This window comes from Mercenaria mercenaria, chromosome 18, assembly GCF_021730395.1.
Source record: "Mercenaria mercenaria strain notata chromosome 18, MADL_Memer_1, whole genome shotgun sequence".
Lineage (NCBI taxonomy): Eukaryota > Metazoa > Mollusca > Bivalvia > Venerida > Veneridae > Mercenaria > Mercenaria mercenaria.
In genome coordinates, this window is record NC_069378.1 from 33,640,067 (window position 1) to 33,664,491 (window position 24,425).

Consider the following 24,425-nt stretch of genomic DNA (forward strand, 5'->3'; position numbering starts at 1 on the left):
TGATACATATTCGCAATTGAAGTATGTGCCAGCAAGTATCAAATGTAAACATTTTCGAATTCGTTTAGCAACATTAAAGCATGAAAGACCCTTGTATTTCTAAAGAAGTTATTTTATTGACTTACATTATAATGATGTTGTCCATTATTAGCAGTAAAAACCAATACCGTCTCAAATGTTCTTTGCTTCGGCAATATATAAATGTTTATTTGAAGACAAGTAACCTAAAATGTACATATTTATGCTGAACTACTGATATTTTAAACATAGTTTGAATACTTGACTCTTTATGTTTGTGGAAGCTTTATTTTTAAAACTGTTTTATTCATTGGTTTGATAATGAATAAATTTCATTGTTTGAACATAAAGTAGATGCGGAATTATTAGGTCATAACTCTTGAATATCGTAGATAATTAAAAGTTAAAGTTATACATGTGCAAAATACTTTAAATCTTTTACAACAATAACACAGTATGAGATCAACCTTTTTAAAATTAAAATATAGATATATTAACATATTCTGTATTATTATGGGACCAGTAAAATATCACAAAATACATAAAGCAAAACAAGGTCAGGTCTTACTTTTTATTTTAAATAAACATATTCCTGAACAGACTTTCGGGGAAAATGCGATCGATATATGTCGCTGATATATGTTTAATTTGTAACTGATTAGTATGGTGTATTGCATCGTCTTATTCGTAATAATATTTGAATAAGAACATGTAGGAAGTTAAATGAACAGCTGCGGTTTTTGGGTGTGACTTTTCCTGCTGGGGCTTTGTCCTTGTTGTTTACACATGCTAAAAGAGAATTCATTTCATAAATTTCAGAATAGCCTTTGGCTAATTATCTAGTATTAAATCCCTTGCTGTTTTACAATGAAATCCCTATGGCTTTCTATTCTTCCCAGAATGTTGCCTTTGTAGTTCCGCTAATTACTTTTTCTTCCAATTTATTTGATAATAGAATGACGATGCGGTCTTCAAAAGCAGTTCTGCTAAAAGTTCTAATTTTACTTGTTTAATTTACAATTTGGTACTATCACCGGGTGACGAAAAGGCTGTTGCTAAGCGCCAAGCATCTAAAGAAAAAAGACATGCCGAATAGATTTAGTCTACATTGTTCATTTGGAAGATCAAGGCTTGATGCAAAGGTATGATGATATTTATATTTTTACTAGATATTTTAATACAAGCGTTACTTTCGCTAAAGATTCATTCTATTCTTTATGAATGACATATTAAAGTTTTTTCTACTAAACTAATGCATCGAGATTTTTTTTAGTTTTTAATTTTGATATGAGGTTCATTAACGTCGTTTAAGATTAAGGAGGCGTTCTTTTAGGATGTACGAGCGTTTTATCTCAAAATATCCGTCATTTTCAAAATTGTTTCTTTAAATATTTTTTTCTAACAAAGTTTATACCAAGAATAAAATGCTAAATTATCAAATATGGATAGAAATGTAAATAATAATACAGAATATTCTTTTTGCAAAAATAAAATTTCGACACTTATTTTTGGCCGAAAGTTTGGTTCTGATATTTTTCTGACTGATCAGTATATATATAATAAAAAATCGAACATAACACTTTATATTATCTAGGAAGTATAAATTAAAATTTCCATTTTGAAGCATATTTTTGTGTCATAGATTTAGCAAAATACTTTTAAAATCTTAAGAACGAATTTATTTTAGATTTGAATTCGTTTTTCCTTGAAAGAAAAGTGGAAGGGGCAAGGATGTCAGTATGTAAAAATGACAGTGATTTGTTGGTGACATTTATGCTTTAGTAAAATCGATATTATCATATATTCATAGTAACCTTTAAGACCTTAAATTCCTGTAACATTAAATGGGATATCATATGTTTTATAAAGTAGCCTTTCTTCAATTTTACGCTTCAGCCGTGGGTGAAAAAAATGTCCAATAAAATATAAAAGAGTGCGGTTACCTTTGGTTTTTCTGCTCTAACATGACTTAGAAACTAATGTTCTTCAAGCTCACAGGGTATGAAAAAAAAATCTTAACTGTAGAAAAGTTCTGTTGCACATCCTTAAGCTCGCCGCTTAGGCATTTCCTAGTAATATGAAAAAAACTATAAATATTAAATGTCTATTTTCTTTCTGAATTACAATATACAATATTTCATTTTCCTGTGCGTTTACGGTTGCTATTTTGGCATCACACCGCCTCATTTCTACGGTGGTATGTTTAGGACATATGTTATTTTTTATTTTAGATTAAATTATCTCGTGCGCACGACATCTTATCTTGAGCGATCAACATCTTATCTCGTGCGCACGACATCTTATCTCGAGCGATCAACATATTATCTCGTGCGCACAACATCTTATCTTGAGCGATCAACATCTTATCTCGAGCGATCAACATATTATCTTGAGCGATCAACATCTTATCTCGAGCGATCAACATTTTATCTTGAGCGATCAACATATTATCTTGAGCGATCAACATCTTATCTCGTGCGCACGACATCTTATCTCGAGCGATCAACATCTTATCTTGAGCGATCAACATATTATCTTGAGCGATCGACATCTTATCTTGAGCGATCAACATCTTATCTCGAGCGATCAACATCTTATTTTGAGCAATCAACATATTATCTTGAGCGATCAACATCTTATCTCGAGCAATCAACATCTTATCTCGAAAGATCAACATCTTATTTCGTGCGCACGACATCTTATCTTGAGAGATCAACATCTTATCTCGAGCGATCAACATATTATCTTGAGCGATCAACATATTATCTCGAGCGATCAACATCTTATCTTGAGCGATCAACATCTTATCTTGAGCGATCAACATATTATCTTGAGCGATCAACATATTATCTTGAGCGATCAACATCTTATATCGAGCGATCAACATATTATCTTGAGCGATCAACATCTTATCTTGAGCGATCAACATATTATCTTGAGCGATCAACATCTTATATCGAGCGATCAACATATTATCTTGAGCGATCAACATCTTATATCGAGCGATCAACATATTATCTTGAGCGATCAACATATTATCTCGAGCGATCAACATCTTATCTCGAGCGACCAACATCTTATTTCGTGCGCTCGACATCTTATCTTGAGCGATCAACATCTTATCTCGAGCGATCAACATATTATCTTGAGCGATCAACATCTTATCTCGAGCGATCAACATCTTATCTCGAGCGATCAACATATTATCTTGAGCGACCAATATCTTATCTCGAGCGATCAACATATTATCTTGAGCGATCAACATCTTATCTCGAGCGATCAACATATTATCTTGAGCGATCAACATCTTATCTTGTGCGATCAACATCTTATCTCGAACGCACGACATCTTATTTATATATATTAAGGCCCTTTGTGTGTGCATTTAGGTCATCAGTAAAACATACGGACAAGTTGTTAATTAGGGTCCCGCCTATTCCGCTGTTATTTAAACTTCCCACAAGTACATGTACAAGTTTATCACATCAATTGGGAAAACAATGCATATAATTAGTCATCCTATCTTCAAAATCAAAGAACATAACCAATGATGCATACTGCATGTTGGAACAGCAACAAATTTCAGTTCGACTGATAAATTCGCGCAGAAAAGTTGCATGTATGAATTAAGGGAAAACAAGGAAACTCGTTTAATATATGGGCGAAGTATGGAAGCCCTGGAGGGACAATTGATTTCCGTACTTCCCACTTCTGACTTCTAACTTTTGCACTTCTCACTTCCAACTTCTTGACTTCCTACTTCCTACTTCTAACTTCCACACTTCTGACTTCCAACTTCCTGACTTTCGACTTCTGATTTCAAACTTCCACACTTCTTACTTCCGACTTCTTGACTTCTTACTTCCTTCTTCTAACTTCCGCACTTCTGACTTCTAACTTACGCACTTCTAACTTCAAGACTTTCGACTTCTGATTTCCAACTTCCACACTTCTTACTTCCAACTTTTTGACTTCTTACTTCCCTCTTCTAACTTCCGCACTTCTGACTTCTTACTTCCGCACTTCTGATTTCTAACTTCCTGCCTTTCGACTTCTGATTTCCAACTTCCACTCTTCTTACTTCCGACTTCTTGACTACTTACTTCCCTCTTCTAACTATCGCACTTCTGACTTCTAACTTCCACACTTCTGACTTCTAACTTCCGACTTCCAACTTCCGCACTTCTGACTGCCAACTTTCATTTTTTGGAAGTCGGAAATAAGAAGTGTGGAAGTTGGAAGTCGGAAGTATGAAGTCAGGAAGCTGGAAGTCAGAAATGCGGAAGTTAGAAGTCAAAAGTGCGAAAGTTAGAAGAAGGAAGTATGAAGTCAAAATCAGAAGTAAGAAGTGTGGAAGTTGGAAATCAGAAGTCGAAAGTCGGGAAGTTGTAAGTCAGAAGTGCGGAAGTTAGAAGTCAGAAGTGTGGAAGTTAGAAGTAGGAAGTAGGAAGTCAAGAAGTTGAAAGTGAGAAGTGCAAAAGTTAAAAGTCAGAAGTGGGAAGTACGGAAATCAATTATCCCTCCAGGGCTTCCATAGCGAAGCCTAAATACTATTTTTTTTGTCAAGGACTTAAATTTATATCTTTGCATCATCACTGATTTTTTGCTGCCTTTTTTATCAGTTTCCGTATTTAAATGTCTAACCCTGCAAACATGTGAAACGGTTATAAGTATAATCTAAATAAAAACAAAAGCAGTGACAGCCGTATGTTTTTACTAATGATCTGAATTCACACAAAGGTCCTTAATAGAAATTGATAAGATGACCGAGAAAAGATGTTGATCGCTCGAGATAATATGTTGATCGCTCAAGATAATATGTTGATCGCTCGAAATAAGATGTTGACCGCTCAAGATAATATGTTGATCGCTCAAGATAGGATGTCGTGCGCACGAGATAAGATGTTGATCGCTCAAGATAAGATGTCGTGCGCACGAAATAAGATGTTGATCGCTCAAAATAATATGTTGATCGCTCAAGATAAGATGTCGTGCGCACGAGATAAGATGTTGATCGCTCAAGATAAGATGTTGATCGCTCAAGATAATATGTTGATCGCTCGAGATAATATGTTGATCGCTCGAGATAATATGTTGATCGCTCAAGATAATATGTTGATCGCTCGAGATAAGATGTTGATCGCTCAAGATAAGATGTCGTGCGCACGAAATAAGATGTTGATCGCTCAAGATAATATGTTGATCGCTCGAGATAAGATGTTGATCGCTCAAGATAATATGTTGATCGCTCAAGATAATATGTTGATCGCTCGAGATAAGATGTTGATCGCTCAAGATAAGATGTCGTGCGCACGAGATAAGATGTTGATCGCTCAAGATAAGATGTCGTGCGCACGAAATAAGATGTTGATCGCTCAAGATAATATGTTGATCGCTCGAGATAAGATGTTGATCGCTCAAGATAAGATGTCGTGCGCACGAGATAAGATGTTGATCGCTCAAGATAATTTAATCCTAAAAAAATAATTGCATGTCCTAAACATACCACCGTACATTTCGCCGTACAGCGTCAGATAAAATGTATTTTTTTACGTGAGACTGACGTCATTTCTGTTGTAAAAAAGAGTTTATCAACCAATTCTGCTGAACCTCCGGATTACTCTGCATTTCGGATCAATATTGTTATATTAAGGCTGATTAAAAGTTTTAGGGATAAGATTGTTTTAATTTATCGGAATTGTGTGCAAGATATATCAATAGAAAAGTATGTTTTAATCTTTAAAATGATATCATATGAAAAAGATTTCCTTTGTTTAAAATTGTTTATCAAGAAGGTTGAAATACGAAATATATAAATGCGTGATATTGATTACGTTGAAAATAAATCAAGAATCATAAAGTTTAAACAAACTTAGTAATCTAACTTTTCAGACCAATATTCATCATTACTGAAATACAAATGTACCATAGATATACATAGTCGCATAGTAGCAAATGCATTCGACTATAAATATTGGGGCAGATAGAAATTTAGCAAATATCTATCTTTTTGGCCATTTCGAACGAACCCTTCACATTTCGTTACCATTCGTTAATCTTATACATCTGTTTTCACTGACTGTTTTATAGAAAAATGATTTCCAATGCAACGCTTATACATTTGTATTACAATTATGATTATCTCTTATATGTTGTACAAATAAATAAGGTCATCCCATGACCATTTAACAACAGATATGTGTTAAGTTTTCTCTCCGAGTAAGGGTCATAAAGGGAAGCTACACTTCACGGTGTAGCGTATTTTATGACATGTACTGGGAGGGACTAACCGTCAGGAATATGACGGCAAATGGTCAGGAATTTAGTTCTATCAAAACTGGTCAGAACCCCGGATTAATCAGTCTACTTTAGCGTGGGTTAGATAAACACAAAGAAAAATATGCGTTTTGGCCCACCGCCATCCCCTACACCACTGTAGTTATTAAAAATACATGGAGGTACCCATGTCAAAAACTTTTAAATGTTATTGTTTTGACTGCTATTACGAACAAATCCCCTACATTTTGAGTCCATTCATACATTTTATACATTGGTTTACAATTTTGCCATTTCGAACGAACCCTTCACATTTCGTTACTATTCGTTAATCTTATACATCTGTTTTCACTGACTGTTTTATAGAAAAATGATTTCCAGTGCAACGCTTATACATTTGTATTACAATTCAATGATTATCTCTTATATGTTGTACAAATAAATAAGGTAATCCCATGACCATTTAACAACAGATATGTGTTAAGTTTTCTCTTCGAGTAAGGGTCATAAATATTGTTTTCATACTCTATAAGTTTCTGATTATTCTGATTATCTGTTAATTCTAATTTAGAAATAGACACCAAGGTAACATAATGTATCAGTTATTGAACACGTATGGTACCCTGTAACCTAATAACCTAATATTCAGTCTTTTTTCCCAGATTCGAAACAAATATTTACGTCTTAGTACTCCGTGTTTTATACCAGTACTTTTCTACTGGTACTGACGCCTACTTCGCGTGTACATTTGCCTCCCTTATTGTGTTATTCGCTCATACATATACCGAAAATGTTTGAACATAGGTCAGTTGCGTCCATTTCCACTAAAGAGAAATATTTTGTTTCAGGTAATACCAAATGTCACAGCCCAAAGATACGAAATAGGTTCCAGAAGGCCAGTGTTATTAGAAGCAATATATTCCATTGAACTTAGACGGCGGAAATGTGATATATAAAAGTACGTATAATACTTTATAAATTTTATTCAATTCTTTTCATCAGAAAAAAAGCAATGATAAAAAGCCTTCACCTTCTCATCGCGTGTTTTATTAAAATAATGTCAAAGAACAGTTTTATCTGCTTAGATAAGTGGCCTGTACTTCCTTTTATTATTAAATCTATATTTTCAGTTATTCCTCGGTCGCGCAGCAATGGCCGTCCTTGATATTTTTATACCAATGTTGTTTATTCGAAAATAAACGTTCTTTTTTTCTTTCGATGCAAAATATATAGAAAATGTGAATGTATAAAGTAGTTTCGTTTGTTACGTATGACTACTTGGATAGATTTCCAAGCACTAGGACGCTTTTGATATATAGAAATACATGTACCTGTGGCATGAAGTAATTTTAGTAACAGGAAATAGGAAATTAATGAACCATCCTCTCTGAGGCTGTCCATAGATTGAATTCTCATGCCGATTAATATTGAAATATTTGTTAGACAATAACAAAATTGTAAAATGTTTTGACAGTACAAAAATAGCAGTTTGACAGTACAAAATAGCAGTTTCTGATGCAAAAGCTTTGGTCACCCACCAAGCGTTTAGAATTAAATTTTCGGCTTTTCTTTTTTTTACTTTTTTATGTTTGTTTTTAAGCCCTTAAAAACAAAATACTTTTACCGGCCTTTATGACATGTAAGTTTCCATGATTTCATAAAATTATAATCAATACCTTTTTATTGTATCATTTAATAGGAATAATTCAGTTTAAGCACTTCTGTTTTGTCGATTTATGTTATATGTGTGCAATTTATAAACGCGTGCTGTCAACTATGAAGCAATACGTATGAAAATGTTATTTGTACATTATAAAACAGCTATAATTTTTAATGTCACACCACGAAAGTTAGCCGAAGTACCTGTAAAGTAAGGCTTCGGCTTAAGCTGTTAAATTTGCAAATTGTTAAAAATTGATAAAATGTTAGAAGTTCATAATCCTGTTTTGTATTAGTTGTAGAGGAAATTAAAGATTTCTTTAGAATTTTTAGGATCGAGTGCAAATCTACGCCTAACCATACTGTATGGAGTTGTTTTTGTTTTGTTTTTTCAGAAATTAGTGTGTCATTAAATGGGCATTGAAAGTTAGATCTCTTTTGTTAGTTTGGCACGGATTTTTTTCTGTCGTTAAAAATAAGAAGGACATTTCAGCAATAAAATGATACATTTTGTTGATAAAGTATCATAATAATGAAAAAAATCTAGCTCTAAATTAAACATTCGGTTAAAACCACCACAAAAAATAGTGTTTCGCGGAGCTGCATCTGGTCCGGAGTAGTAACCATAGCCGATTTCGTGTTACAACGACTTGAACAAATGTAGTATATCTCTAAACACACACCACACTACTCTTTAGGAAACGTCATCATGTTGATCTGCCTACGCGCAGTATATGTAGCACACTTCGTTTTGTCTGCCTGGCACGCGCACCATCGCGGAATCACGAAATGTTGTAAGTTTTCCTGCGTTGCGCTTGCACCAACACGAAAAAAACGAAGAAATGAAGTATTTTACGCAACAGAATGAAATATTTTAATTCATGCTGGAGAGCGCGCAATCAACAAACATTTTGCACTTGCGCGTTTGCGTGCACGTTAGTATGTAATAAAGTAGTTTTGTCTAAGTGTCATAATATAATTCTTTCAACTGAGTTGTGTTTGCGCGCGCCAGAGTGACGAAAACGAATCTGTCAACGCGCACTTCCGAAACATTATACTCAACAAAACGAACATTTTGTTTGTTGACGATTAACGCGAGTGCGCAATCAACAAATGTTATGCATTGGTGCGTTGGCGTTTACGCCAAGATTAAATAAAAATGTTAAGTTGTCTCATGGAGCAAAAAAACATGTATCATGAGCCGCGCACACGCCTTCGCGACATAACGAAATATTCCATTTTGTGTTGACGTGCACGTAAACGCACTAACATGATATCTTTGTAAGTGGTAAGCACGATATCAAATATTTCGTTTTGCCACATTGGCAGGTGCATAAAGACGACACAGAGACACTCTCAAAATTCCGTCATGGCGCGTTGGCATGCGCGCCTAAACTATACAACAAACTGTGTTACATTAGTTGCGTACATGACAATGTCCCATATAGATACCGAAATGTCCTAAACTGAAAACTGAATAATTTTATTAAACGCCTATTTTTATACAATGATATATTCAATGGCGTTGTACATTATAGTAATAATTAGTATTATAACAATATTAATAATGACAATAATAATAAAAGTAAGTCATTATACTTTTTGGAGATAAATGAATAAATATTTTTCAGTAAACAAATAAAGAAACTACATTATTTGTCAGAAACTACCCTTTTTAAACCTGAAACTGCAAATTCAGAACAAGTATTTTCCATTACAACCTCTTCGTTGTACTATAAAAGATGCGAGCCAATCCAATCCATAGATTATTTTACTGTATAAGCTACATTTCAAAGCGCACTAATATCTGTTTACTCTCGAATTATTACTCAAATTCAGTCGAAAGCAGTTCGTCGATAATTTGTAAATGAATTGAATCCCATGTATTGTGTGCATTTATTTAGTATCAGAATTCTCGGAGGGCATTGGGGGTCTTGTATGAATTTCAGTGTACAGAAACACTGATTAGGTAATAGTTGCATATTTTTACTAAACTAATATTGATTTATTGTTCATAAAACCAATAAATTTACTTTTGAAGCACGTATCAAGCAAACGATAGTTTTGTCAAAAGATTACAAGAGTTGTTTGGGTTCTCGTCTAATTTTGTTTGAAAATGCATCATTCTCTAGGAAAATATCGCTATTTATTATTTAGTGGCCAAATATTTAAACAATATTGGTATATTGGATATCTGCATGCGTCTTTGTGTGTAAATACAGTCGACTCTCGACAGTTCAAAAACCTCGGGGAAGCCAAATTTGTTCGAAAAATCGGTAGTTCGAGGTTTCCTGAGCAACGTCATACGGGGCAGTGACCAAGCCGGCGATATTCCGACCTCCGGTCGAACATGGTAATGTCCGAATCTGCCATACATAATAAAGACCTAATGTATGATCGTATTAAGTTACACTTTGTTCAAATGCAAATATAAACGAAAACATTTACAAAATTTTGTCCGGTACAAGTCTGAGCTTAATTCGTTTTTTTTTTATGTCACAGTTGTCGTCGATTCATGGACGTGCAGATAAGTTAGATTTATGCGCCAACTAATACAATTATCACTGTTAATTAGTTTAATATGTTATGATTGGGGATGTCGGGGTACCTTACGTAATATTCAAGTTATGCCCCAGACAAGGTCTTTTCAAAAGAGGGAGTTATTCAAAAATGGAACCATCTAGATCTATGGTTTCTTGTCACTGCTCTCCCTCTCACTGACCTCTATCAATAAGTCAATACCTTACAAAGTTTTCAAAAAGGGAGATAATTCAAAACTGGGACCACTTAGAATTATGGTTCCTTGTCACTCCTCTAAATGATCTCAACAAATAAGCAGAAGTCAAGTCTAACATTTTGAAAGCTATTCAAGTTTTTTTATAGTCTCCTCAAAAGATTTCTCTAAGGAAAAAATAGTATCCCTATACATAATTAACGTTATCCTTAGTGAACCTCTGGAAAACGTTTCATACATCTTTGGAAGGTATGGGAACTCCTTGTCAGACCCATACACTGGTAAGTTGTCTCATACAGACGTTACAAATTCGTTTTTCTCTCTGTCTACCTCATTCAGAAATATTGCTTTTCCTGCTCGGCTTTTGTCCTTTTAATGAGAAGCCATTTTAGACATTTCCTAATAGCTAATGGATAATTATATATCATTTTTCATTTATATCTCTTGCTGTTTTTTAATTAACTCCCTTCCGCTTTGTATTCTTTCCAAGAATGCAGCCTTTGTAGTTAAGCTAAAAATCATATTTTTACTTTTATATTACTGGATGACGGCATTGTTCAGCGTCAAGCATCAAAAAAATACATTTACTTAATAGATTAAGTCTGCATTGTTCAGTGGAAAGAACTTGTTGTGATCAGAATACAAATGTAAGATAATGCTTATATATACTTTACCAGATATTTTATGAAGTTGACTTAACAAACGACATACGACAATCAAAAACAATAAGTGTTGTTCGGTACGCGACAGACGACATACGACATTCGGAAAAATAATGAATGTCGTGCAAAAAGCGACATTGGACATACGACATTCAAACTTTGCGAAACAAAATTTGAATAAGGCTCAGCATGCGACACACGACATACGACATTCAAACTTTGAGAAACAAATTTTGAATGAGGCTCAGCATGCGACACACGACATACGACATTAAAAAAATGCGAGTGTTCCTTAAAGTATCACAGACAAGTGCAAATGAATTAGAAGCTGTTGTGGCTGTCTACGAGAGGAATAATTTGTTTGGCATCGCCTCCTGAAAGTCTGAGACTGTTCCTGCAAGTGTTACAAACCAGTGCAAATTTAACAGGAAGAACTTATTTGATACCGCCGCCTGAAAGCTTGCGAGTGTTCCTTCAAGTGACGCAAACCGGTGCAAAAGAATATTAACTTGCAAGTCATGTCTATGAGAGGAAGAATTTGCTTGACATCGCCTCCTGAAAGTCTGCTAGTGTTCCATAAAGTATCACAGACAAATGCAAATAAATTCGAACCTGTTGTTGATGTATTAAGGAGGAAGTCCTCCTGAAAGTATTTGAGTGTTCATGCAAATGTTGCTGACTATATTAAATTAATATGAAACTGTAAGGGATGTCTATTAGAGGAAGAATTTGTTTGTTTAGCATTGACTTCTGAAAGTTTGCAAGTGTTTCTTCGCAGACCAGACCGGGTGTAAATGGATTGGTGACGTATAAAGGAGGAAGCACTCGTTTGGCACCACCTCCTGGAAGTCTGAGAGAGTTTCTGAAACTGTCACTAAACTGTTCAAATTTGAACTTGTTTTTCATGTCCTTAGGCGGAAAAACTCACTTAGTATCGCCTCTTGAAAGTCTGCGAATGTTCCTGCAAGTGTCGCACACCAGTGAAAATGACAAATAACTTTTACGGGATGTCTGAAAGAGGAAGAATTCGTTTGGCTTCGCCTCTTGTCAGTCTGTCTGCTAATATTTCTTAAAGTATTTCAGAAAAGTTCAAATAGATTCGAATCTGCTTGTGATGTCAACAGGAGGAATAACTAGTTTGGCACCGACAAATGATAGTCTGCGAGTGTTCTTGTGACCAGTGCAGATGAATTGAAACCTGCTGTGGATGTCTATAGGAGGATGAACTCATTTTCGCACTGCGTCCTGAAAGTCTGCGAGTGTCCTGAAAGTGTCGCAGACCATCGCAAAGGGATTTGAACCTGTTACGGATGTCTATAAGATGTCTATAAGAGGAAGAACTGGTTAGTCTGCTGGTCAAATGTTAGTCAAATTTCGAATGTCGTATATCCAATGTCGTGTTTTGCACGACATACAACTTTTTTTTCGAATGTCGTATGCCATATGTCGCATACTGAACGACATTCAGTTTTTTTAATGTCGTATTTCGTATGTCGTTTGTTGCACAATATTTCTTCTTTTATTTTTGTTCAATTGACGTATGTCGTATGTCGCGTACTGAACGACATTCAAAGTTTTTGGAATGTCTTATGTCTTATGTCATTTGTTTAGCCAACTTCACACACAGCTTATTTTTAAAACACCAATAAACAAAAACGTTATGTTCACTCAAGTATTACTCCTTGTTTAGATTAATAATGTATAAAGGTTTCTCTACTGAAATTCTGCATTGAGCATTTTCGCGGTTTTTATTTTGAAACGAACTTCATAAATTATTTTAAAGATTGTAGAGTAGTTTTGCAAACACATTTGGTACTAAAATAAAAACCACTAAAACAGCAATTCATATCTGTATGTAAAATTTTGCTTTCTGTCTCAGCTACATTGTTTTATTTACATAGTTTTCAGTTTTTCTCTGGACAACTTCCCATAAAATGCGTGTGTCTAACGTGACGACGTGAATTATGTAAACAAGAAAATCTAATAAAACCATTTTGCTGTGACCTCCGGCCTCCGGAATACTTTGTCTTTTAGATCAATATTGTTACGCTATGGCAGATGTGATGATGATAGTCTCGGGTCTCACACACGTCCTCCGCCCCTGACAACTGTTTGACAATGTTTTTTAACATTATAACACGTACTCAGCAATGTAAATGGGTTTTTATACAATTTCAGCATGTTTTAAAAATGCACCTACCACAAGAAGATTAATTATCTCAGCTGGTGTATAACCTAATGATATGGTAAAATATTATGTCAATGATGCATATACAACATAATGCTATATATACAATATATACCAGTGCAATATGTTTGGATTTAAATCTTTATGTCTGAAAAACCTACATTTGTTAATTGCTTTTAACTGTTAATAAAGAAACATTTTAACAACATTTCATTTTAAATTATTGAAAAAATATAGAAAAAAGGTAAAAGGTAAAATAACTCCTTTTTATTAAAGGACCTAATTCTAAACAAACTACCCCAAAATTTTTATATGAAATTCATAAGGGATGGTGAGTTATGGAACGGTCAGGGAAAAGCCTTGTCGACATTTGACCTCCAAGTGTGATTTTGAACTTTATGTAGGAAGTCTAGGTGATACACATGCCACATCGTCTCATTAATTAAGGAGAATATTTCTGCCAAGTAATATCATAATCGCTTGACGAATAGCAGACAATTTTAGCTGATGATTTTATGTGAAGAGATTAATACACGTCACGTATCAAAGTCGCCCCTTCCTATAATGTTCGACATGCCCGAATCAAAACTTTGCAAATATACTGACAGTATGATTAACTTCTATAACCTTTCCCATAGACAAGATATATTCTTGTAATTATCAGCCCATCGATGCTGTGGGGATACGGTGGTGCGCTGCAGAAGGTGGTAAATATGGACTTTTGGTGAAATTAAAAATTTAAAATTTTAAGACTTCGAACAATTAAGTGTTCTCTAAAATATAAACAATTTGAACACGCTTCTCTTACATTCCAAGTGAAACAAAAGCTGAAAAAATGTATGTCTAGTAATTTAGCCTAGAACAATTAGCTTGCATGTTCGTGGCTGCCAGGGTACCTTTCACTTTTTAAGCTTCATTAAAACAAGAGCGAAAGCAAAATTAAAACAGTTTGTGAAATTTGTGTAAAATGACTTACTCAGTTCAAACAAGAACCAAAATAAAAAGAAAGACAGCAGATTGTAAAGATAGCGAAAATTTCCTTGAATATCGAAAAATAATATTGCATGAAAAACATATATATGTATATACATTTAACATGTGTACTTGTGAACGTTACTATCAAGAATCTGGTCGTGTATACACAAGGGTAGGTGCGAGGGGTACAGTAGTCTGTGTTCAGACTCCACTAGTCTGTGCTAAGAACATCCATTTTTATCAAACTTCCTGACTTTATCAGATTAAAAGATTATTCATTAAAATCGCTATAGACTTTTATGCTTTTTAAAACGAGGTTTTCCTCAAAACCTTTTATTAAAATACTATAACGTGTCAATATCAAACACCATAACGTTGACTGGGTATAGGAGAATCATCGAAATCATGCTGAAAATTATACTGGAGAAACGGCGGCTCTAGGGTTCCACACTTAGCACTATCACTTGAACGTTGTTAATTACGTAAACGTGTTATTTGATCATTATGCTTGAAACGTAATACATATACGTAATACCTTAACGATATGAAGACCCTTTCTGAAAAACTTAGAAAATATCCTTTGTGTGATGAAATAGAAAAAGTGCAGGATATTATATTAAAATTTGCATGTATTACAAGCGTTTCTTTTAAAAGGGAAAAAAAGTTTTTATAAAAGCCATGTTTATAAAAGGGGTTTATTGTTACATATTCAAAATGACTATACTTTTTGACGAGAACTAGTTCACGCAACTGCGAATTTCATTCATTTTCAAGGTAAAGTACTAGTAGTCCGTACAGTTCTTATATAAAATGGGATATGCAAAATTCCTAATTTTGCAAATCAGTTTCGACAACATCCTATAAACGGTTATTGAACTAAAAATTTTTACATTTCACACAGTGTCAGAATCATCGAAATAATATAAAAAAAACATACATCAAAATGCTAAGTCATTCAGATGATGTCACTTTGATCCCCTTTCCCTAAATCCTTTATATAAATGGCAGGCATCAAGAAATTTCGATTTATTATAGTAAGCGATAGTTAAATTTGTTTTATACATGTCTGTCCATTTAAATGCTTTAAAACAAATGCAGTTTCCTCAAAGCAGTCACGCATATTTTATTCACATGATTTCTAGAGTTCCGTAGAATAGTATTGTATTTCTGTTTTCATTGTAGATTATATACGACTCTTACTAAAAGCTGTATCCGATAAACGTCTTTCTTACATTCCTTTGTTAATATTTTATATGTTTTGCTCTATCTATTCATTTATTTCTACATTCCACTCACTAAGACTTATCTTAAGCTGGTAAAAAAATCAAACCACCTATTTAATGTATCGATATAATAATCCTTGCTTTTTGACATCCCTAACTTAAAGTGAGGTTTATATGCTGATTGTCTCACTAATTGTGTTAATGTAAGTGAAGCAAACAGAATGCATTTTTTTTAATTCTGCATGGTCTGTAGCATCCTTACACTTCCTTTCTCGGTGTATTAAGATGAGTATTTTCAACAGTACCCTACGTTTGCCTTAATTTGATACGGAACGCCCATACTGTTTGTGATACAGCAAACTTATTTTGATTATACAGTGGTCATCTCAGAGTTTTGTTCTCGTCAGCCTTGTTACACATTCAGTATGTTGAGTGATATAATGTAGTGTAAGCAGTGATTAAAGTACCTCTTATTTTATGCAATGTGTATTTTTTACGTTTGAAATTTTTTTCCTTATTGATTTCTCTTCGATCTGATCGAAGGGAACACGGATCTCATTATAGTGTTTAATTGCCATTAAACATCAAAACGAGAAAAGGTAAATGTAAAAAATCAATATTTACTACAAAAGTGAAGTAATATCATAGAAACGCAACACTTGGTCTACAGTCAATCCTGTATGAAATTTTACGCACGTCAGTGGCACGGATTAGAGACGAAAAATTCTCAATTTTTCCAGGCGGAATTTAGTTTTTAAGGTATCTAAATAAAACAGAGATTCCGCACGTCATCGGTCAGGAAAATCGGCACGGAATATTTAAATTAGCAGGGGAAAAATCCGTGCGGATTCGTGCGGAGCAGCTTTACGCACGTCATTGGGCAGGAAAATAGGCACGGAATATGTAAATGAGACAGAATTCAGAACAAACTTCTGTTTGGATTCCGTGCGGAAGTATTTTACGCACGCCATATTTCTAGACAATTGGCATGGCCCATATGCTTATTGGGCCGACAGTAGGGCCTCCGTGGCCCAGTAGTTAGGTTGCTGACTTCAAATCACTTGCCTCTCATCGATGTTGGTTCAAGCCTCACTCAGGGCGTATACTTCTTTATATAATAATGCTGTTTATAAACTTTATATAATATGCTGTTTATAATATATTCTAACACTGCCAGCGAATAACAATAACCTACATACATGTAGAGCAAAATCTATCTCGGGTATTCTGCAATAAACCATTCGCTTGCAATGACGTCATCCGATCTAGGTGTGTAGCACGGTCGAAAAAAGTAGTTACCATTTTTTCTAGAACTGTTGATACTAATATGTCGTGTAAGAATCGAAAAAATAAGTTCTCAAGTGTGATTTATCTTAGAATAACCCTAGTTTTCCGTTCTTATTCGAAACAATATATGACTCAGGCCTACGGCCTTCGTGATATATTTTTATGCATAAGAATTCAAAACACGGGTTATTCTATAATAAACCACACTTGGGAACTTATTATTTCTTAATTAAACAAATAAAAGTATTGCTTATTATAGTATAATACATTATTAAGCTCAGATCTCCGCAATTGATGCAGACTTTTGTATTGAGCCGAGGAAATCCGCAACAAATCTAGAATGTTGAAAAAAACTGCAGAAATTGGGAGAAAAGCAGGTATCGGAAAAGTTCCCCAAGAAATGCGGAATGCAGAGTATTGCGCAGCCGAATGCGGAAAAATTGCGGAGATTGGGAGAAGATCAGATATCAGAAAAGTTATACAATTAATGCGGAGTATTGAGCCACCGAATGCGGAAAAAATGCGGAAATTGGGAGAAAATCAGGTATTAGAAAAGTTTTGCAATCAATACGGAATGCTGAGTATTGAGCCAAGGAAATCTGCAGCATTTAATCAGAATGTGAAGAAGCTGCGGAAATAAGAGAATTTTCATTTCTAATTATGACAAGCGTTAATTAGAATGAAAGTTTGATGACGGACATGGGGTGGTCACAATAGCTTGCCAAAACATTTCGCTCTAATGTGAGTTTATATTACAATATATTCAAAATCTTTAAAACTATGTTCTTTATTCAATTTAGGTTAAATATATTTTCACACACAAGCTCATACAGTGAAGCATATTAATGCCTGAAATTTAATTAATTAAAACATTAAATGAATTAAAAATAGGCACAATAATGCAAGTGGACATTAATTTGATGATAGATACAGTAGTCTAAATTTAATTTATCTGAAACAAAAGAATATTCTAAGCAAAGGTTCCAGCTGTATACACTATCAAACTCGGCAAATGAATTCATCCTGCTTTGTAGAACAAAGTTCACATCTTTTTAAAGTCAGAACAATGTGAATGCCTCCAATAATTAAGTTGTTGTGAATTATTCGTAAAAATGGTTAAATAACACAATTAATAGTCAGATGATCGACAAAATCGATTAAAGTACTAAAAGGGTCATTCACAGGTTATTTTCACTAATTACAAATTTTTTAATTACGATGAAGATGATACCGATACTGCTGACGATTCACAGTGACTGTTAATTGTCAGATTTATTTATCTTCTTGCATCATGACAATAGCTTGCATTTCCACTACTGTCCGTGAACAGGCTCAATCAAACCGTACAATTTCGATTTTGTTTTGTTAAGCAACCTGTGGAGTTTCCATTTTTCTATTTTAAAATGTCATTCAACAAGTTTTTATTGATCTTTGCCGGATTTATGTCGACAATTGGGAATATATCTAGCACTGTGAGTTATCTAAAAATACAAATAAATTGAAAAAAAACAACAAATGTTAAATATTCCTTAGAAAGCATTTTAACAAATAGACTAAGCCTGAAATTACAGTTACATGTTAAATCATGTTCAAGGTAAATTTAAACTAAATTTTAAATTTCAATCGTGTGTAAAATTTTGAGAAGACTGGTGATGATACTCAAAATTTTTGGGGGTCTACAGACTGTATTCAGATTTCAGAGGCAAATTCAAGTAAACAAAATCAATATGTGCTTAAAAAAGGAAATTAACAAATAACGAAAACGACTTAATTTATCATATTTTGATTTTTTTTTTCAAAAGATACGTTTGAAAATGGGGGGACGAAATGACCAATTTGAAATCGCCAAGGGGGACGAAATGACCAAACCGGGGACGAGTTTACTGGGGGACGAGTTGACTAGGGGACGAGTTGACTGTAAATCGTTTGTTGTGGGCCTACTTTGCAAATGCGTGGCTCTGGGGCTTTGTTTTTTTCCCCAAGAAGTCGACCCTTACCTATATTATTTTGCTTCCGGAATTAAATCGCAGGATTTCTCAACGATTGAATTTTTTTGTCAGCGTGGTATGCTACTACAGTACCACAATTTGGCACAACATGGTCAGAGCAAACATCTCACAATTTTTTTCAAAGATGACGCAAAAACTGCAACAGCTTTGGAAACCAATTTAAATACTCGAATCAGTTGACCCTCGGTCTCACAATAACCAATCAAATATGCCAATACAAAATGCGATGGCCAACATTTGAATAATGCGACATGTAACCAGCAACTTCCTGTAAAGCTGTTTGGCTGAGGTAGCTTGTGTAAACAAACATGGCGGCGCATGGAATCAAATAGCAATCGGGAGACTGTACTTTCTCAATATTTAGGCGTTTTCAATTAAAACTGGCAGTAACATACATGTATATGAAGTTTATTTTAAATGGTATAGTTTTACTGTTCTTAATTGTATTTACGCAAGTCCGAAAAAATACACGTAAATGTTGTCTTACGATTCATTCGTCCCCGTTCAACTCGTTCCCATTTTGACAGTTGGTCACACTCTCCATGTAGAAATTTACACATACTGTCGTTTAAACATTGTTTCTTATACAATGTGTACAAATTAGTCAAAAACAAATAAATTGGCATTTTTATTGACTTTCCTAGCTTTTCCGAGGAATACATGATGATTATTTGTAATTTGATATTCATTTTATTTCGATTTCATTTTCAGCATTCTATGAATTTGGAGAATAATTAAAGCCAAGTCATTAAATTCTCACCACAGCATTGGTATCACACCTAATAGTTAAGTTTTTTTATCAAGTCTGCTTTTTGAAAAAAAAAAAAAAGACTTTTTGAGATTTATACTTAGATGTGCGCGAACATTTACTCCAAATGTTTTTAATATATCTTGTAATATCTAATTGATTTACAAAAAATAATCATCTGAAGAAATGTCAAATTGTATGCTTTAAGATGTTTTTTTAGCGGAAACAAATTCTAATTCAAACCTTTTTCAAGGGACCTCCGTGGCCGAGTGGTTAAGGTCGCTGACTTCAAATCACTAGCCCCTCATCGATGTGGGTTCGAGCCTCACTCGGGGCATTGAATTCTTCATGTGAGGACGCCATCCAGCTGGCTTACAGAAGGTCGGTGGTTCTACCAAGGTGCCCGCTTGTGATGAAATAATGCACGGAGGGACACCTGGGGTCTTCCTCCACCATTAAAGCTGGAAAGTCGCCATATGACCTATCATGTGTCAGTGCGACGTTAAATCCAACAAACTTTTTTCTAGAAGTTAGAAAATTTCAAAGTGAAACTTTCGCCTCTCACGAAGAAACAAAAATTCTAAGTCCAACTTTACGCCTCTGTTTGTCTTACATTTTAAGCATTACTCCTTGGACGTCCTAGACATTCAAATGGTCAAGATTGGGAACTTGACCTAGTCCTCGGAGACTGTCTATACATGGAATCCTCATGTCACTGAAATATTTGACTTGAACACCTAAACTTCGCGCAATGTTACACTGTAAATGAAACCTTTATTTTGTAAGCAATGAATTTATATACAATGTACTAGCAGAATGCTTTGACAAAATACTTTTGTCTGATTCTGGTGCATATTGTGTAAAGGGCAAGGGTTGCATTGTTACCATGATTATATGTAGTCAGGAGATAAAATCATATGCCAATTATGTCTCAATTGTTTCAAAAAAAAGGATATGGATAAGCACAGCACCCAACCAAGGACGTATTTAAAGTTTAATATTCATTGTATTTGTATGCGGTCATCAAAAACAAATATATTTCAGTGCTATATTAACAATTGTTATATATTTACAAAAAAAAAAAATGTTTTACATCGCTGTTGTAGGAATAACTCATCTTACTTTTTGTACCTGTATTGATATTACACAAAGAAAATGGTCGCGATGTGCGATTTATTTTAAATGTTACGGGGGTATATTGATACGTTAACGCAGTTTCACAGTAGAATATGTTTTCAAAATATTAATTTGATAGCAAATTTTATAGCTTTATTAGTATACAAAAGATTGCTTTTATGTTGTCGTAGAATTGTACGTATATGTGTTAGTATTTAGTCTCTAAATTTCTTGTGACAATGTACTTGTATCTATTTTTCTTTATTTATGGAAATAAAATATGTTGTAAGTTTGCAGAGTAATGAGACTTAAATAAAATTACTTTTGTTCTAATCTGAATTTTAAGGTGATACGGACATCTATAATGGATCTATCTATCTATCTATCTATCCTATACAAAATACAAGCAAAATATATATTTGTATAGTAATATTTTACATAATAAATAAATAAAACTGGAACACATAACAAGTTACAATAGAAACTACATATATGAAATACAAGAGCAAGCAAAAATACTTTAATTGTATAAGTATATTTTACGTAAAAGACACTTCCCAAAAACACAATACCAACTGTACAACAGTAATTACAGTAAAAGTTGTTTACATGTATCTGTCAATATCTATCACTATTTACCTACTGAAAGTGTGCGGCTGCTATCTTTGAAAGTGTTTTTTTCTTCTTGAGATTTTGTCCTTGTTTCATTACCTCACCGTACCACAAAGGGCTCAAGTGTGAGGCAATGTGGTCAGTGATTGTCCTCTGCCCACTGTCTGTCAACAATTTTCTTTAAACGATATCTCCTCCTAAACCAGGTCAATTTTGATGAAACTTCACAGGCATGTTCTTTGGATAGTTTTCCTTGAAATTTGTTCAAAGAATTGAATACCGATCCAAATCCAACAACTCCAAGGCCATATCCATACTACAAGAAGTATTTTGTTGTATCGCTATGTAGGAATATTGAATCTGCTTTAAATATACCACGTTGATAGACTTTTCAATTTGTTGCACCTATCCGATGGTGAACCAGGGCAGGTTTGTGTTGTTTTAGATTTCTGTATGTTGTGTTAATGGACCATACACTTTTATGTTTATTATTGAGAAAACATGTATACATTTTATGAAAGTGAAATACTATGACCATTCATCCTGGATTTTTTTATCGTTCTTTACAGAACCTTTGAATGTGTTGGTGGTGGATATCTAAAGAAGGTGTACCTTCCAGGGATGAATATTACGTGATTAAATAATGATGAAGATGGGGAACGGAAACATTTTCTAGTCGTCTGGAAACAATATCAAGACTTTTCAGGTAACCTTTATGTTTACTGTCGTTACTATTGCCCGAGGAAATAATGATATATGTGTAACTGTTTTGAATTTATATAATTAGCTCTTTATTTCTAATAGCAAATAACATGTGTCAGACTGATCCGTGAAAATTTCCCTTACTTTTCAGACGATTAAGCGTGTTTAGAAAGTAATAATACAATGGAATATTTCATTTATTGATTCATTTGCTCCCACAGTTATTTCATTTATTCCAAGTTAATTTATTAATGATTCAATATAACTCTTTTTAGTATCACATAAGTATTATTTTGATATCGTCATAATCAATTCACCCTTTAACATGTTTTAAAGGCATAGCCACAGTAACGGCCATTTTACTCAAAATTTTACATGCAATTTTTTTATAAAAATGAAAGATGACTAAGTGGTAACAATAAAGTCAATATTTTTGTCATAATTATGTACTAAATATCTATGTGAACATATGCATGTAAAATGATGCGTATTATGCCTTTATTCGATATTTTTCACTAGCCAAAATGACAAAAGTTTGCAATTTTACCGCAGTCAAACTCAGTATATACATGTATTCAATACATGTAAAAAGTAATTACAGCCATTTGCAAAGCAGACCGTGAAGAACAAAGTCCTAGGGGAATTATTTTAAAATGTTACCTGGTTACTGAATTATACACAAAAATCCAAACTCCATCAATTTATCTAATTTATTTTATCTGTTCACACATAATTTACATGCATAGAAACAGGTGATATTATTGGTCGACTGTTCAATGAAAAATACGTTATCTCCCTATATAAATTAATATAGTTAGTGTAGTGTTGCGTTGAACCATCGATGTGTACTGGTTTACCAAGATAGCCATGGCCAGTAATGCAAGAATAAACAACATTTTAAATAAAATTTACATGGGGTTGTGTTTTTGTGCCTAATGAAATAGCCAGGAACAATTTCGACAAAAAATCCGTCAAATTTTGTAGTATACATATCGTACATCAAAAATAACTGAATTTTGTATTGTAATATGTTTTATAATGGAGTTTGACTGAGTGTAAGATTTCAATATTTTGAAGGTAAACTTAAGGTTTAAACGAGACTCGAAAATTTTACAAGCGGTGTATGTACTATAAATCAACATATGCTTCTATGTTGATTATCATTGTTGATGTTCTATGTTGATGTTTGACCACTTGTTAAGGCTTTAGTGCAATTTTCAAGAGAAAAATACTCGGCCTTAAAATATGAACGGATATTGAGTTGTGACTGTGGCGATGCCTTAATATCCATAATACGTTTACAGATTTAGCTTGGTCAAGTGTGTTCTTTGCAAATTAAACGTATGTATAACACATATACTTTTATCTAATTGCAGCTACAGTTGATGTGCTGATATATTTCGGTAGAACTAATTCGAAGTATTTTACTTCAATTAAAGCAGGACATATGATCATTCAAATATACTATGAACAAATCAATACTGATAAAGCGAAAATGCTTTATTTGTTGAAACATTTACATGATGAACTTGCTTAAAGGAAACACGCCTAACTAAACAGAAATGTTTTATGAACGTAAGGTTGCTTTGAGTATCTGGAGAGTGTATTCGCCAATATTGCTTATTTTCGGAACAATAGGAAATCTTATGGCAATAATTGTTCTGATGCAACGCAGGAACCGCAACTCTAGTATAGCAAGATATCTGACAGCGCTTGCTGTATCCGACTTAATGATACTATGGGTCGCGGTACCGAGAAACCTTCTGCATTTCGGTTACGGTATTGACATAAGAGCAAGGTCACAGTTTGTATGCAAAGTTCAAATATATTTGCTCTACCTTGCAAGCCATTGCTCTGCTTGGTTTGTTGTTACATTAACCATTGAGCGCTTCATTTCTACATGGCTACCGACTAAAGCAAAAACAATATGTACTGTAGGAAAAGCAAACGTCGTTATATTAAGCCTGTTCGCCTTCTTCATTTTATTGAATGCACATTTTCTTTATGGTCTGGGGCACCCAAATGGTCATTTATGTTACCCGATAGGCGACAGCTATACACATTTCTTTTTTAACATATGGCACCTGATACAACTAAGCGTGTTTTTCCTAGTACCACTAACAATTTTGATGGTAATAAATATATCCATCATTATTCGTCTCTTGATTATCAGGCGGAAGTCTCAAACACAGGTTATACCTCAGGCACTGACCACT

The 24,425-nt window shown here is 34.0% G+C and overlaps 1 long non-coding RNA gene across 1 annotated transcript; it reads left to right on the forward strand.

The window, feature by feature from the left end:
* Positions 1–239: 239 nt before the first annotated feature.
* Positions 240–23,977, forward strand: LOC128550766 (uncharacterized). The gene is made up of 4 exons (XR_008368427.1): positions 240–1,160; positions 7,143–7,252; positions 22,077–22,213; positions 23,586–23,977. It is a non-coding gene; the product is annotated as an uncharacterized LOC128550766 (long non-coding RNA).
* The last annotated feature ends 448 nt before the right edge of the window (positions 23,978–24,425 follow it).